At 40.8% G+C, this 13,609-nt stretch overlaps 1 protein-coding gene across 1 annotated transcript in view; it reads right to left on the reverse strand.

The window, feature by feature from the left end:
• The window catches only part of MAP3K13 (mitogen-activated protein kinase kinase kinase 13), a 173,363-nt gene extending 160,537 nt beyond the window's left edge, over positions 1-12,826 (reverse strand). The window contains exon 1 of the mRNA XM_082261020.1: positions 12,708-12,826. The gene's annotated coding sequence lies outside the window, so the exon portion shown is untranslated. The remainder of the gene's footprint in view (positions 1-12,707) is intronic.
• Positions 12,827-13,609: the final 783 nt, after the last annotated feature.

The following is a 13,609-nucleotide window of genomic DNA, read 5'->3' on the forward strand; positions in this document are numbered from 1 at the left end:
TTTATAGCTCCTGTGTGCCCAACCTACTGGTGTGAGGTGGTCTGTTATGGGATTCTGGCTCTCTATTGAAACCAAGCTCGCCTTCCATTCAGTTCTTGGTTATGTTCCTTGCTCTCGTATACCTGCCTTTTGTCCGGTTTCTCAGCTTGTGTTCCTGACCTTTGATCTTCTGTTTGATTCTCTTTGCCTGACCTGACTTTGGATTGACTGAACTCGCTTTCTGATTCTTCCCATTAAAGGCCTCCGTGTCACCACGGACCCTTCAGGACCTTGTCCCCACTTCTAGGTGCTCCTGAGGGTCGTGATTGTAAGGGAGTGATGTTCCGCTGCAATTGGGTTCTGTCACTGCTGCAAAACCCCAGGAGGGTTGTGACACTATGACAAATATTGTTGGTGGTCTCCCCTAATAAGGCAAAAACAGAAATAAAAATTCTGACACCCAAACCAAAATCATACACCACTACACAAACCATCTCCATACCATACAATTCATTTTAAAACAGGAAAAAACAGTCTTCTGATGCTTCACCCAATCTTAACTTTTGAAATTTTATTATATAGGCTGGCTGTGCCAGTACATTTTGGGTGTCCTGTCAGTAAATTTGAATCTGGTAGGTTGGCAACACTGATGCTGTAGTCTCAAAAGGATATGACACAATTCAAATGTAATGCTGTATATTCTTCACTGCTGTGCTTATTGAATTTTTTTAGTATTTTGCCATATGGTCTGCCACAGCTCTAGGGAATAAGAGCTTCCGGAAGTGTATTCTCAGTTAAGCATATATTTATATTTTAAAATAAAATTGAGGAATTGTGTTGAGGAGTTTATATACAGTAAAGGAACATCTTTGGTTTAGTAGAAAAAAGTATTATACGTTTTTAAGGTTTATGCCCATATAAAAACTGAAGATTTTCACTATATCCATTGGGGATGAGATTTTTGGGATTTTATTTTATTTATTTTAACATGTCAACCCAGCTGACATGTTGACAACAACTCATCCAAGCTAAGATGTGTTTTCGGTGGCTAAGAATTAAACATTAATAAGATCTGGGATGGCTAGTCCACCTTCTAAGAGAAATTACTGTACATATTAAAGTTGTTTTTCTTGGTTTCGGGTCTACTCTGACTGCAGATAAATTTCAAAAAGTCTTGTAAATTTTATGAGTGTCTGTATGGGAACAGAGCTTGGATAGGACAGAAAAGATGATATATATACATAATCTTTCTTCTCCAGGAAACAGATTAGGTGTCTTATCGGATAACTGATGCCTTTTATTAAAAATGTTAGAAATTGTGATAATAAAGAATTTGGATTTTAGGAAGTTAAATCTGTCCCAAGATATGGAAACTTTTTGAAAATGAAATGGGGAGTTCAATTCTATCGACAATAACGAATAGTCATGGTTTCTAGATTGTTGTTTATTTTAACAGGTATATCTATCCCCTTTGTGGCTGGGGACTGATGATATAGGTACTGATAAAATAAGGACATCACGAGTAAACTCAATAAAGTTTTATTTTCTGTGTTGCTAATGTAAATGCAAGTGATGTCTGTATTATTCATAATTTGAGCAACTAATAATTCTCTGAATAATATAAATAGAAAGGGAGACCCTGAAAAAGTTAACTTGTAGAAGTGGAAAAGCATCCCTCAAAGCCCACAAAGACATGAAGGGTGAGAATCTTGATCATTTTTATACTGCTATATACAGTATGTACCTTTTGGGACGATCTCACTTGCTTTGGCGTCCTCAGAACAGGAAAAATAAAATTTACCCAACAAGGACATATAGCAATACAAACTTGACAGAGGTTACAACCAATCTAGACTTGAACAAAAAAACAAAATAGAAGTTTTAGCTGGTTGTGGTATAAATATGGATCATGCCAGGCCACTGTAACCAAACAAAAGCCCTCTCAGCACGGTGGACCATCAGCATTTTGTTTTGAATAATTTAGTTAATAAAGTTTTGTCCCTTTGTTGGACATCATTTGGATTCCTCTCTTTGGAAGGGGATACATGAGGGATCAGCACTTGCGAAACAGACAGGAGTAACCAGACGAACCACTCTCCATATATGAGAAAATTGGACTCACAGACCTAAATCATACTTTTACCCACAAGTGTTATTTGCTCGTGACAGAGACCCTGAATTTGGAAATACCACAGTGATATCTGTGGTGTGTGGGCTCTCTGCCCTCCTTCTGGTTGGGACCGGTGTGTCTGGGTCCCCCCCTCCCCGCCCCTTCTTTTCGCTCCTCCCTCTCACGACTCCAGATGCTCCATATTTTCCTTCTTCCCTTTGGAAGTTGGTATTGACAGGATCCCGTGAAGAAGCTACAAGCGAAACGCGTAGCGATCCTGTGATCCTTCGAGATACCCGTGAAATTCAGTTATTTTGACCAATCCAAACATGTTATATGTTCATATTATGGGTATTTCTTTAGATCTCTCTCTTTATTTAGGATCGAGTTTGCCTTACAATGGCAAGATATTATACATGTTTTAGGTATTGATTTTATACAATAATTTTTTAATAATGTTTCAATAAAATGTACATTTTTTATGCAATACTTGAGTTCTTATTCTCCACGGGGTTTAAAGTAGCTACCTTTAAAGTCCCATTTTATCCTTCGTGTTTTCTTTATCAAAGTTTTGTCCCTTATGTTCACCTACTGACCCTGTCAGTTGCACACTTCCCATTCCTGCATTAAATTGCATATATAAAACAGACCAAACATTCATTTTAAGGATTTGCCTACACATTAGGCTGGGATCACCCCTGTAGAGTATATTACCATACATTACTTGCGTTACATTCTTTTTGAGTAGGCCACCATTGCATTCCTTCACACAGAAAACTGATCTTTTTTTTGGGAATGCAATGCATTGTAATACATTAAGGATGCCTGCAACACAAGTTTGTAACCTTAGTGCTCCGGGGTGCCATTAAATATGAATTCAAACACACTAACACATACATGATGTGGCACGTGCGCTAACACAATGAAAATGTCTGATCCAGGCCTTAAAGTATATATAAATCTAATAAATGGATTGGAGAAGTTGCCACTTGTTTAAACAGCTTGTAAGCTTGATTTGGCGCTGGGACACGCTGGATGCCTTCAGCTGCAATTGTGCTCTTGCTGGGTGTCCAGTGTGTCCCTGTATTTTTAAGGTGTAGTGGGCTCCCTCCAAGCAAACCTGCCCTTATTCTATCCATTGCTATATGTGCTGCAAAACTATAGAGTTAGGACTGCTGTATAGATAGGAGTCTTGACATGGGCACTGCAGCTTACACATATTAGCTGTATGCAACTAACCCTCTGTCTTTAACCACTTATGGACCGCCCGCCGCAGTTTTACGTCAGTACTTTGATGTTAAATATCGGGGTTTATGGTAGCAGATAGCAGGTATTTTTTTAAACGGTGGGCCGTCTGCTTTAGCACAAAGTGGTCCCAGTGGCGGATTCGCCGCAGGATCATTTTTATGGGTGGTGGGAGAGGTGCCCTCCCTTCCCCCCACCCACCGCTTCCCGGTAATTTTTCCTGCTTACTGGAGCCGTCAGTAGCGGGGAAAACTATCCGGTCCAAAAGGAGTCCTAGGCAGAAGTCGAGTGGGGGCAAAATGGCCCCCACTCGACTCTATGGCCTTGGAGGACCAAAGCGACGTCATACGTTGCTTCCTCCCAATGGCCTTTAAGGGCCCGTTTTTTTTCTTGCAGAAAAAAAATAAAAATTATATTTTTTAAAAGGACATGTGAGATCTAAGGTCTTTTTGACCCCAAGATTTAACATTAAAGGAGGACCTGTCCTGCTTATTTCTATTACAAGGAATATTTACATTTCTTGTAATAGTAATAAAAGTGATAAAAAAAAATACATTTTTAAAAAGGGACAGTGTAGAAAGTAAAATAAATAAGAAAAAAAATGATTTAAAGCGCCCCGTCCCTCCGAGCTCGCACGCAGAAGCGAACGCATACGCAAGTCGCATATGTAAGCGGTGTTCAAACCACACATGTGAGGTATCGCCACGATCAACAGAGCAAGAGCAATAATTCTAGCCTCAGACCTCCTCTGTAACTCTAAACTGGTAACCTAGAGAAATTTTTAAAGCGTTGCCTAAAGAGATTTTTAAGTACTAAAGTTTGTCGTCATTCCACAAGGGTGCTCAATTTTAAAGCATGACATGTTAAAGTATCAATTTACTCTGCGTAACATTCTCTTTCACATTATATAAAAAAAATTGGGTTAACTTTACTATTTTCTTATTTTTCATTCAAAATAGTGTATTTTTTCCCCCCAAAAATTGTGTTTCTAAGACTGCTGCGCAAATACAGAGTCACAAAGTATTGCAACGATCTCCCATTTTATTCTCTAGGGTCTTTGCTAAAAAAAAAATATATATATATATATATATATATATATATATAATGTTTGGGGGTTCCAAGTAATTTTCTAGCAAAAAATACTGATTTTAACTTGTAAACAACAAGTGTCAGAAAAAGGCCTGGTCCTTTAGGCCCTGTTCACACCTGAGCGTTTTTCAGCTCATAAAATGCTAATTTTTGAAGTCTCAAAATGCCAAACAAGCAAAATACCATTCATTTCAATGGCCCCTGTTCACATATCAGCATTTTGTCACCTGAAGCAAAACGCCAGAAGCTCAAAAAAGTACATGAGCTTCTTTTTTGGCAGATTACAAGCGTTTTGGTTAGATGTCAATGCCTATCTCCAAACATCTGCAAAAAAACGCCTGAACAAACACCTGAAACGAAACGCTCAGGTGTGAATGGAGCCTTAGTGGTTAACATGAACTGTTAGATATGGTCAATTTGATCTTTGACAGGCTAGTTGGTAAGCATGCTGGGAAATTTTTGCTTGTGATGTGGAGTGCCCTTTCATGTGCACCTTACTGCAAAAGCTAGGTATGGATTGGGGCAGCTGCCACTTGTTTGCACAGATTGTCTGCTGGATTTGGCGGGGGGACATGCTGGATGCCTTTAGCTGCCATTGTGCTCTTTGTAACTGAGGCCTCTAGACAGCATCAAAATCCTAAGGTCAATATATTCCCTCATGGTATCATCAAGGGCAATGATATGCCTTGACATGAAGTGAAGATGTTTATTCTGACTTTGGGAAAGACCATTGACACAGTAGTCCCGGTTAGCCGCCTAACTTAGCCGCCTGACAACTTAGGCAACTTAGCCGCCTGACAAGTTGTGCTCCATTCAGTGCAATGGAACTGTTCTAATCAGAGCAACTCAAGTCGCTCCGACTTAGAAAAAGGTTCCTGCACTACTTTGGGGGTGACTTGTATTGACTTCTATTTGAGAAGTCGTTTGCAAGCCACGCTGAAGTCGCGCTGCATGGGGCGGCTTCAGAGTTGGGCGACTTTGAAGCCGCCCCAGTGTGAACCGAGACATAAAGTTTCAGAAAAACATATGTCCACCTTTACCAAAAAAAATGAACTATGCAGATAAGGCACGTCTGTAGATAAAAACAATTTGTGCATCTTTAACCAAAGTTGAATACTGCCCTTGCTAGAGGTGTAAGCCATTTACGTAACCCATGAAGCCGGACTGAACTTTTGAGATATTGCTAAGGACGCTGCTAAGCGACACCTAGCTGTTATGTTCACCATCACAGTAGTGAGCGCTCCACTGCTGAGCTCACAGCTCTGCATCAGGGGAGAGAAAGGGAATGTGAGGAAGTTTGAATCAGAGAAAGAGCTCACTCCTGTGATGGTAAAGGTGAACAGTAAGGTTCCATCACAGAAGAGGACTCCGGCAGCAGATCTGCCTGCTCGAGCTTCATGAGATATGTAAATGGCCTACATCTATAGCAAGGGCATTTTTTAACTTTGGTCAAAGCTGCACAGTTTGCTTTTATCAACAGACGTCCCTTACCTGCATAGGCAGTTTTTTGGTAAAGATGACCCATGCCTTTAAAGTGGTAGTAAAATATTTCCTATACAGGAAAAAAATGGCAAGTTTAAGTCATAACGTACTAGTATGCATTGCATACTAGTACATTATGACAGACTTACCTACAAACCTAACAGGTCTGTAATAACCTAAGTTATTACAGACTTACCTACAAACAGAGCTCTCCTGCACTGTGCTGTCACAGGTCTCCCCAGCCCCTGGAGCTTCCATCTTAGCCTGGTCTTCCTTCCGGTTCCGAATCTTTGGCTGCTTGCATGGCTGTGTAGTGTTAATGTCACATCGCCGCGACATGCAGACCAGGCCGTAAATGTGGTCTGAGCTGCGCGTGAACGGCTCAGATCACATTACCCGCTAACAGGCAGGGGGAGAGAATTATGACAGAAGAAACCCCTGCCTGCCTGTCAGCCGATGTTGCGAGCACTGAGTTTACTACTACTTTAAAGCAAACTAAATTTTAAAGAGTGCACTTAACAGAAGAGGATAAGACGATGAAAACAAAGTAGTTTGTGTCAGAATGATTGGGGATGAAAATTTAGTCTGTTGAATTACTGTTGAAGAAAAATATACAAAGGACATAGATAATTGTGTGTATCTATATATGTATATCTAAGATATGGTAGCATTATGATGGATAGAGCACTCATTGTCTTAACCGCTTGCCGACCGCCGCAAGTAGATATACTGCGGCGGTCAGCCCCTCACAGGCAAAGTGACGTATATATACGTCACTAGCCTGTGAGGCTCTGGGGAGCGAGGGAGCGCCGCCGGCGGCGCACTCCCGCACGGTCACGGACCCCCCCGCGCGTGTGACCGGCGGACCCGATGTCACTCGGCGATCGTCGGGGGAGAGGGAGAAAGTCAGGCAGCTTATGAAAACAAGCTGCCTGTCATTCTCCCCTGTGTAGAAACACTGATCATACGGTTCTACTATGTAGGACCGTTGATCAGTGTTCCTACAGCTCAAGCCACAGCCAATCACAGTTAGAATCACGCCCCTAGGGACACACACAGCCCCTCCCTCTCAAATAAAGTTAACCCCTTCACTGCCAGTGTAATTTTACAGTAACAGTGCATATATATAGCACTGATCACTGTAGAAATGTCACTGGTAACCCCAAAAGTGTCAAAAATGTCAGTCAAGGGTCCGATCTGTCCGCCCCAATGTCGCAGTACCGCAAAAAAAAAAAAAAAAAAAAATCGCAGATCGCCGCCATTACGCGTTAAAAAAAAAACAACAAAAATTACAAAAATCTTTCCCTTTGTTAGTAAACGCGATAACTTTTGCGCAAACCAATCAAAATACGCTTTTTGCAATTTCTTTTACCAAACATGTAGCATAAAACAAATTGGCCGAAAATGTTAAAAAATTTTGATTTTTACTTTTTTTTTGGGGGAATTTCATATAAAAAAAATGTGAAAAATATTGTTATTTTTGCAAAATTGACACTCTTTTTTTGTTTATAGCGCGTGATCAAAAAATTGCACAGGTGATCAAATACCACCAAAAGAAAGCTCTGTTTGTGGGAAAAAAAGGACGCCAAATTCATTTAGGTACAGCATCGCACGACCACGCAATTGTCCGTTAAAGTCACGCAGTGCCGAATCGCAAAATACCCCCTGGTCTTTTAGCAGCCAAATCCTCTGGGGCTTAAGTGGTTAATGAAAGCCTCAATGAAGCCGACTAGAGTAACAAGGAAAGGTAATAGAAATCTGCATCCATGGTTTCTCTGGCAGAGGAGAGGCTGTACATATAGCTGATAAAGCGGTAGAAGAAAAGCATTTAATTGTTTTCCTTAAGCAAGGTCGGGGTATTTTTACCTACAGCTATCGCTTTAAAGCAGAGCTTAGTGTACATTCTTAGGGTACCTTAGTGGGGGAATTATTATTATTATCATACAGGATTTATATAGCGCCAACAGTTTGCGCAGCGCTTTACAATTTGAGGGAAGACAATACAGTTACAATACAGTTCAAAACAGGAGGAACTAGAGGGCCCTGCTCGTTAGAGCTTACAATCTAGAATGAATAAATGCACACGCATGGGAGTTATGCCATTCCTGCTCAGCCAATTAAGATGGCCAAAGATCCATAAACCCAGAAGACGACCTGGTGAAGAAGTCACAGCCAGTAAAGGAACGAGCGCCACCGCAACCACAATTCAACGTGGTTTGGGCACAGTGAAGTGGGATTTCAGTGTGTATTCCTCTTCAAACAGGCATGGAAAAGGTTGCATATCCCATCCTGATCACCTGCTAGCCATGGGTCAACAGCTGCTGACAATGCAATCCATCAAGGGTTGCATGTCAACAGCTAGACACATGTGAAAGAGGCCTTAGCAGGTTAGATGCATTTAGTCACATTTAAATACATTTAGAAAGTTTGTAATCAGATCCTAGATGTACAGAATTCAATATTTTTATATTAATATATAATACTGTTCATCTCTTAATACAAACTCTATTAATCTGCTCAATTATAACACATTAGAGCACGTTGCTAAATGATCCTATCAGGAGAATCACTCTCCCTGACAGAAAGCCACTAAAGATCACTGGATGAAATACTATCATAACAAGCATGTAAAAATGTTAAAGTCACATCAAACTTTAATTTCAGGAAAATATATCAGTAACAGAATATGTACTCAATAAAAAACACACTACTATTTTCCTTTAAAGCATCACAAATGCCTTCAATGCATTCTCTCTGAAAATACCACTGCATCTTCTTTTGGTCCACAACCTCACATGATGTGAGCAGAGGACACTTACAAACATCAACTTGTAAAAACAAAAGCCAGATTTAGGATGATTAATGGTCTACAATATATATTCTACAACAAAATGTTTAATTATAGGTCATAACATTTACACAATTTGCCTGTGAAAATATTCATTCTACTGTACACAATACATCCATATGTCAATGTACAGTATTTCACAAAAGTGGGAACACCCCTCACATTTTTGTAAATATTTTATTATATCTTTTCATGCGAGTGTACAGCTTGTATATCAGTGTAAATTTGCTGTCCCCTCAAAATAACTCAACACACAGCCATTATTGTCTAAACCGCTGGCAATAAAAGTGAGTACACCCCTAAGTCAAAATGTCCAAATTAGGCCCAAAGTGTCAATATTGTGTGTGGCCATTAGTCCATCGCCTTTACCCTCAGCTTCTTTAGCAAGGCAGTGGTCGTCTTGGAGGTGTGTTTGGGGTCGTTATCATGTTGGAATACTGCCCTGTGGCCCAGTCTCTGAAGAGAGGGGATCAAGCTCTGCTTCAGTATGTCACAGTACATGTTGGCATTCATGGTTCCCTCAATAAACTGTAGCTCCCCAGTGCTCATGCAGCCCCAGACCATGTTACTCCCTCCACCATGCTTGACTGTAGGCAAGACACACTTGTCTTTGTACTAACCTGGTTGCCGCCACACACGCTTGACACCATCTGAACCAAATACGTTTATCTTGGTCTCATCAGAATACAGGACATGGTTCCAGTAATCCATGTCCTTAGTCTGCTTGTCTTCAGCAAACTGTTAAGCTTTCTGGTGCATCATCTTTAGAATAGGCTTTTTTCTGGGACGACAGACATGCAGACCAATTTTATGCAGTGTGCGGCGTATGGTCTGAACACTGACATCCTGACCCCCCACCCCTTCAACCTCTGCAGCAAAGCTGGCAGAACTCATATGTCTATTTCCCAAAGACAACCTCTGGATATGACGCTGAGCACGTGCACTCAACTTTTTTGGTCAACTATGGCAAGATCTGTTCTGAGTGGAACCTGTCTTGGTAAACCGCTGTATGGTCCGGGCAATCTTTATGTAGAGCAACAATTCTTTATGTCAGATCCTCAGAGAGTTCTTTGCCATGAGGTGCCATGTTGAAGTTCCAGTGACCAGTATGAGTAAGTCAGAGCGATAACACCAAATTTAACACACCTGCTCCCCATTCACACCTGAGACCTTGTAGCACTAGCGAGTCACATGACACCGAGGAGGGAAAATAGCTAATTGGGCCCAATTTGGACATTTTCACTTAGGGTTGTACTCACTTTGTTGCCAGCGGTTTAGATATTAATGGCTGCGTGTTGAGATATTTTGAGGGGACAGCAAATTTACACTGTTATTACAAGCTGTACACTCCCTACTCCTCACACTACTTTTACATTGTAGCAAAGTGCATAACTTCTTCCGTCTTGTCACATAAAAAGATATAAAATATTTTTAAAAAATGTGAGGGGTGTGAGATACTGTATCTGCTAAAGCCAGTATACAATGGAAATCCACTTTAATGCTTCTACTAAAGTCCCTGTAATACAAACACATTTACTATATGGGGCTGCCATAAATCAAGGTGGCTGTGGCTTAAAATATACAGTATTTTACAATAACAATTACCAATTTGTAAAAAATGTATATGTGTATTTATGAAAGAGACATACATTATTTTTGTAAAGTGGTCCAAACCTGAAGGTAAAATTGTCAGGTGTAAGAAGGAAAAAAAATGTAAGCCATGAAATGTGTTAAAAATGAATTAGGAACATTTCGTTTTTCCCAATTACATTATGTAGCTTCTGAATTGAGCCAGCTTACACCAATTACAGAGTTTTTCTACAGACAACCCCTATGAAAGAAACCAATCACCTGGCATTAAAGTACAACTACAGGCAAAACTTTTTTAGTAGCCATTTCAATGCAGTGTTGTAGAGTGCACAGGACACATAAAAACAATTGCTTTTTATGTGTCTATGCATTGACTTGCATTTTACAAGTGAGCTTAAATGCACATCAATACAAGTTATCGAGCTTTAAAGCAAGCATAAAATGTTTGGAAATCTACGTCCCTTTTCCCTGCATTTTATCGCAAGTCAGTGTGATTTTTGCCTGATAGTCAGCAGCTACAAATACTGTAGCTGCACACTTTTAAAAATCAGATACTTACTAGTGTTTCACAGTGGCCAATTCTTCTTACCCATCTATCTTGGCCAGCTTTCTGAGGAACCACAGCTGGCTACCTACTGTAAATGCGTGAGCCCATGCAGCAATTTGTGAATGGTCCTGCAGCCTCCTGTGACATGTCCCAGGCTGTGTGACGATTGACGGGGGGTGTCAAGGCAAGGGATATCATCTTCATCTAGGTGAGGACTACGGAAGTGGAAGCAGGTACCGTTATAAATTGGCACTTGCCCCCCACCCCCAAAAAAACCTGTAAGTAATGGCCGAAATACACGATAAGAAAATCGGCCGAAAATTTCCGTTCAGCAAAGGATCGGCCGATATTCTACTCGTTAATGCCCAGCCATCAGTGACCGATATCGATATTGTGAACGAAAAATCCTGTTTGAAAAAAACGAAAAATTCTGTCGTCTCGTTTACAAACGAACAATATTCTATACGTTGGTGTTAAGGTCGTTCATTTAAAATCTGTAGAACATCATCAGGCATGCACGGTTTCGATGGTCGGCGGTCAAACGGTCAGGCGATATTCGGCCTGTGTATGTTGGCAACGTTTTCGACCAACGAAAACTTTTTCATAAGTCGGTGGTCGAATGATCAGGCGATATTCGGCCCGTGTATTCCAGCGATTAGCTGATAGGAGCGAAACCCGGACCAGGAGTGGGTACTGATAAAACTTTGCACTCCCTTCCCCCCCCCCCCCCCAAAAAAAAAACACAACTCTGTTACAGGCTGGTAGGAGGGTGCAAACCAGCAGGGATACACTTCTTTAGTGAAGTTCCACCTTAGAATGTCATACAAGAAATGTCTGATGTTTGGTTAGGAAAATGTTTTTATCTCAGTGTTTTGGGGACTATATATATTCCCCTTATTTTACCCCAGTTTGTCAATAAAGCCTCTATCCAGATTATTTCCACAATTTGCAACTGTACTTTTCTTATTTAAAATTAAAATAGAATTAAAAAAAAAAAAAAAAAACACGGGCATGCCAAGTTATCATAGCTGATGCAAGACATTATAGATGCCAGCAAGCATTTACTGTAAACGCCTTTAAGGTTTCACAACTGTCTTATACGGTGTTCATGCAAAACCAGATTCTCTGCATATATACATAATATAATAAAATAAATACAAATGACAAAAAAAGGAAATTTCATCTGCACAGCCCTGCATAAAGGGACTGCCTGCCAGTTCATTTGCTCCCGATAATCTCTAGGTAATGTTAAACCTGGAAGGCAGAAAGACACACCTCATCCATTATTCATTTAACATGTCTGAGCTAGCAACGCTTATGTAGCTTACAATGACACCAAATAATATCCATATGACCATCTAGCCAATGTGCTGTCACAACAGAAAATTTGGAAGGCTCATCTGCCTCAAGGTAAAAACATCCAATGCTGAACAATGAGTTGTAGACTAATTACAACACGAGTGATTAGCGTGCAACCAAAGGATCAATGCAGAGCGAAAACAATATGGATAATAAGCAGTGGCAGTGTTCCTGGAAAGCCATACAAACCTAAATAAAAAGAAGGAATTAAAGTAATAAAAAATCATTGCAATCACTGATCAGATCTGTGCACAGCTCTGGTTTGTAGTACTAGATGCCATTTAGAAATTACTTCAAACTTGGCCTTCCTTTATAAGCCTGTCTCCAAGAGTATGGCATTCTCCCCAGCCACAGCCCCCCCTGTCCCGGCTTCATCAATGGCAGTTAACAACTGTTAGCAGAGAAAGTGTCACAGGAGCAACAGGGATCTCACACAACATGACCACTGCAAGACATACCAGACATTGGCAGGTGCTGTCACTTCCTCAGCCTTCCCTGACATTAGGGATCCAGCACTCAGCCCAGCACGGTCACAGTGCGGTGGAATGTGGGAGGTGACAGGGGAACATTCACCTGCATCTGTGTGTATTCAGTGACACGGGGACATAGGGAGGGGGAGGGTGTATGGCTAGGGCGGAAGCTCGATCCACAGCAGTCTATTTAGCTACAGGTGATTCAACCTCAGGACTTCTGCAAAGAGAGGAGCTGTGCATGTCAAAGTATTAAAACAAAGTTCATGTTTGTTGTGTAGATCACCTGCTACATTCATTAAAAAAATTAAAAACAAAAATGTACAAAAAAGAAAAAGGAGTCCAGATGATAGGCTGATAGTATTAGAAAGAAGTAGCAAATGGATGTTACAAGAGGAACCATACATAGAGCAGAACAAAATCACTCCCACATATGAATTAGCCACAATATTGCAATAGTGCAATATTGCCACAATTTACCTGCAGAGCTATCTATTAAAGCTGGCCATACACTAGTAGAATTCCCCTCCAAACATCTGTTTTAAAGTGTTACTAAACCCACAACAGTAAAATCAGTGTGTATATGTAGTAAAGCATGTTTGTTGCACTCACTGTGGAACCTAAGGGGTTAATCCTCTGCAATGTGTAAAAAGGCTGTTTGATCCTGCGTTCTATAAACCTCCCCTTCTTCCACAGTCCCCAATTAGGGTTGCCACCTCATCCCTTTTTAACCAGGATACACATTAATTACACATGTTCTGTGACTGATTAAAGCGGTTGTATCCTCACAAAAAAACCTGCAGGACAAAGGCATAACGAGCTAGTATGCATCCCATACCTTAGAACGAAGCCCCGACACGGTCGCCCGGACACCGCTGAGGCAGCTGATA

Source organism: Pelophylax lessonae (assembly GCF_965119305.1).
Source record: "Pelophylax lessonae genome assembly, chromosome: 6".
NCBI lineage: Eukaryota > Metazoa > Chordata > Amphibia > Anura > Ranidae > Pelophylax > Pelophylax lessonae.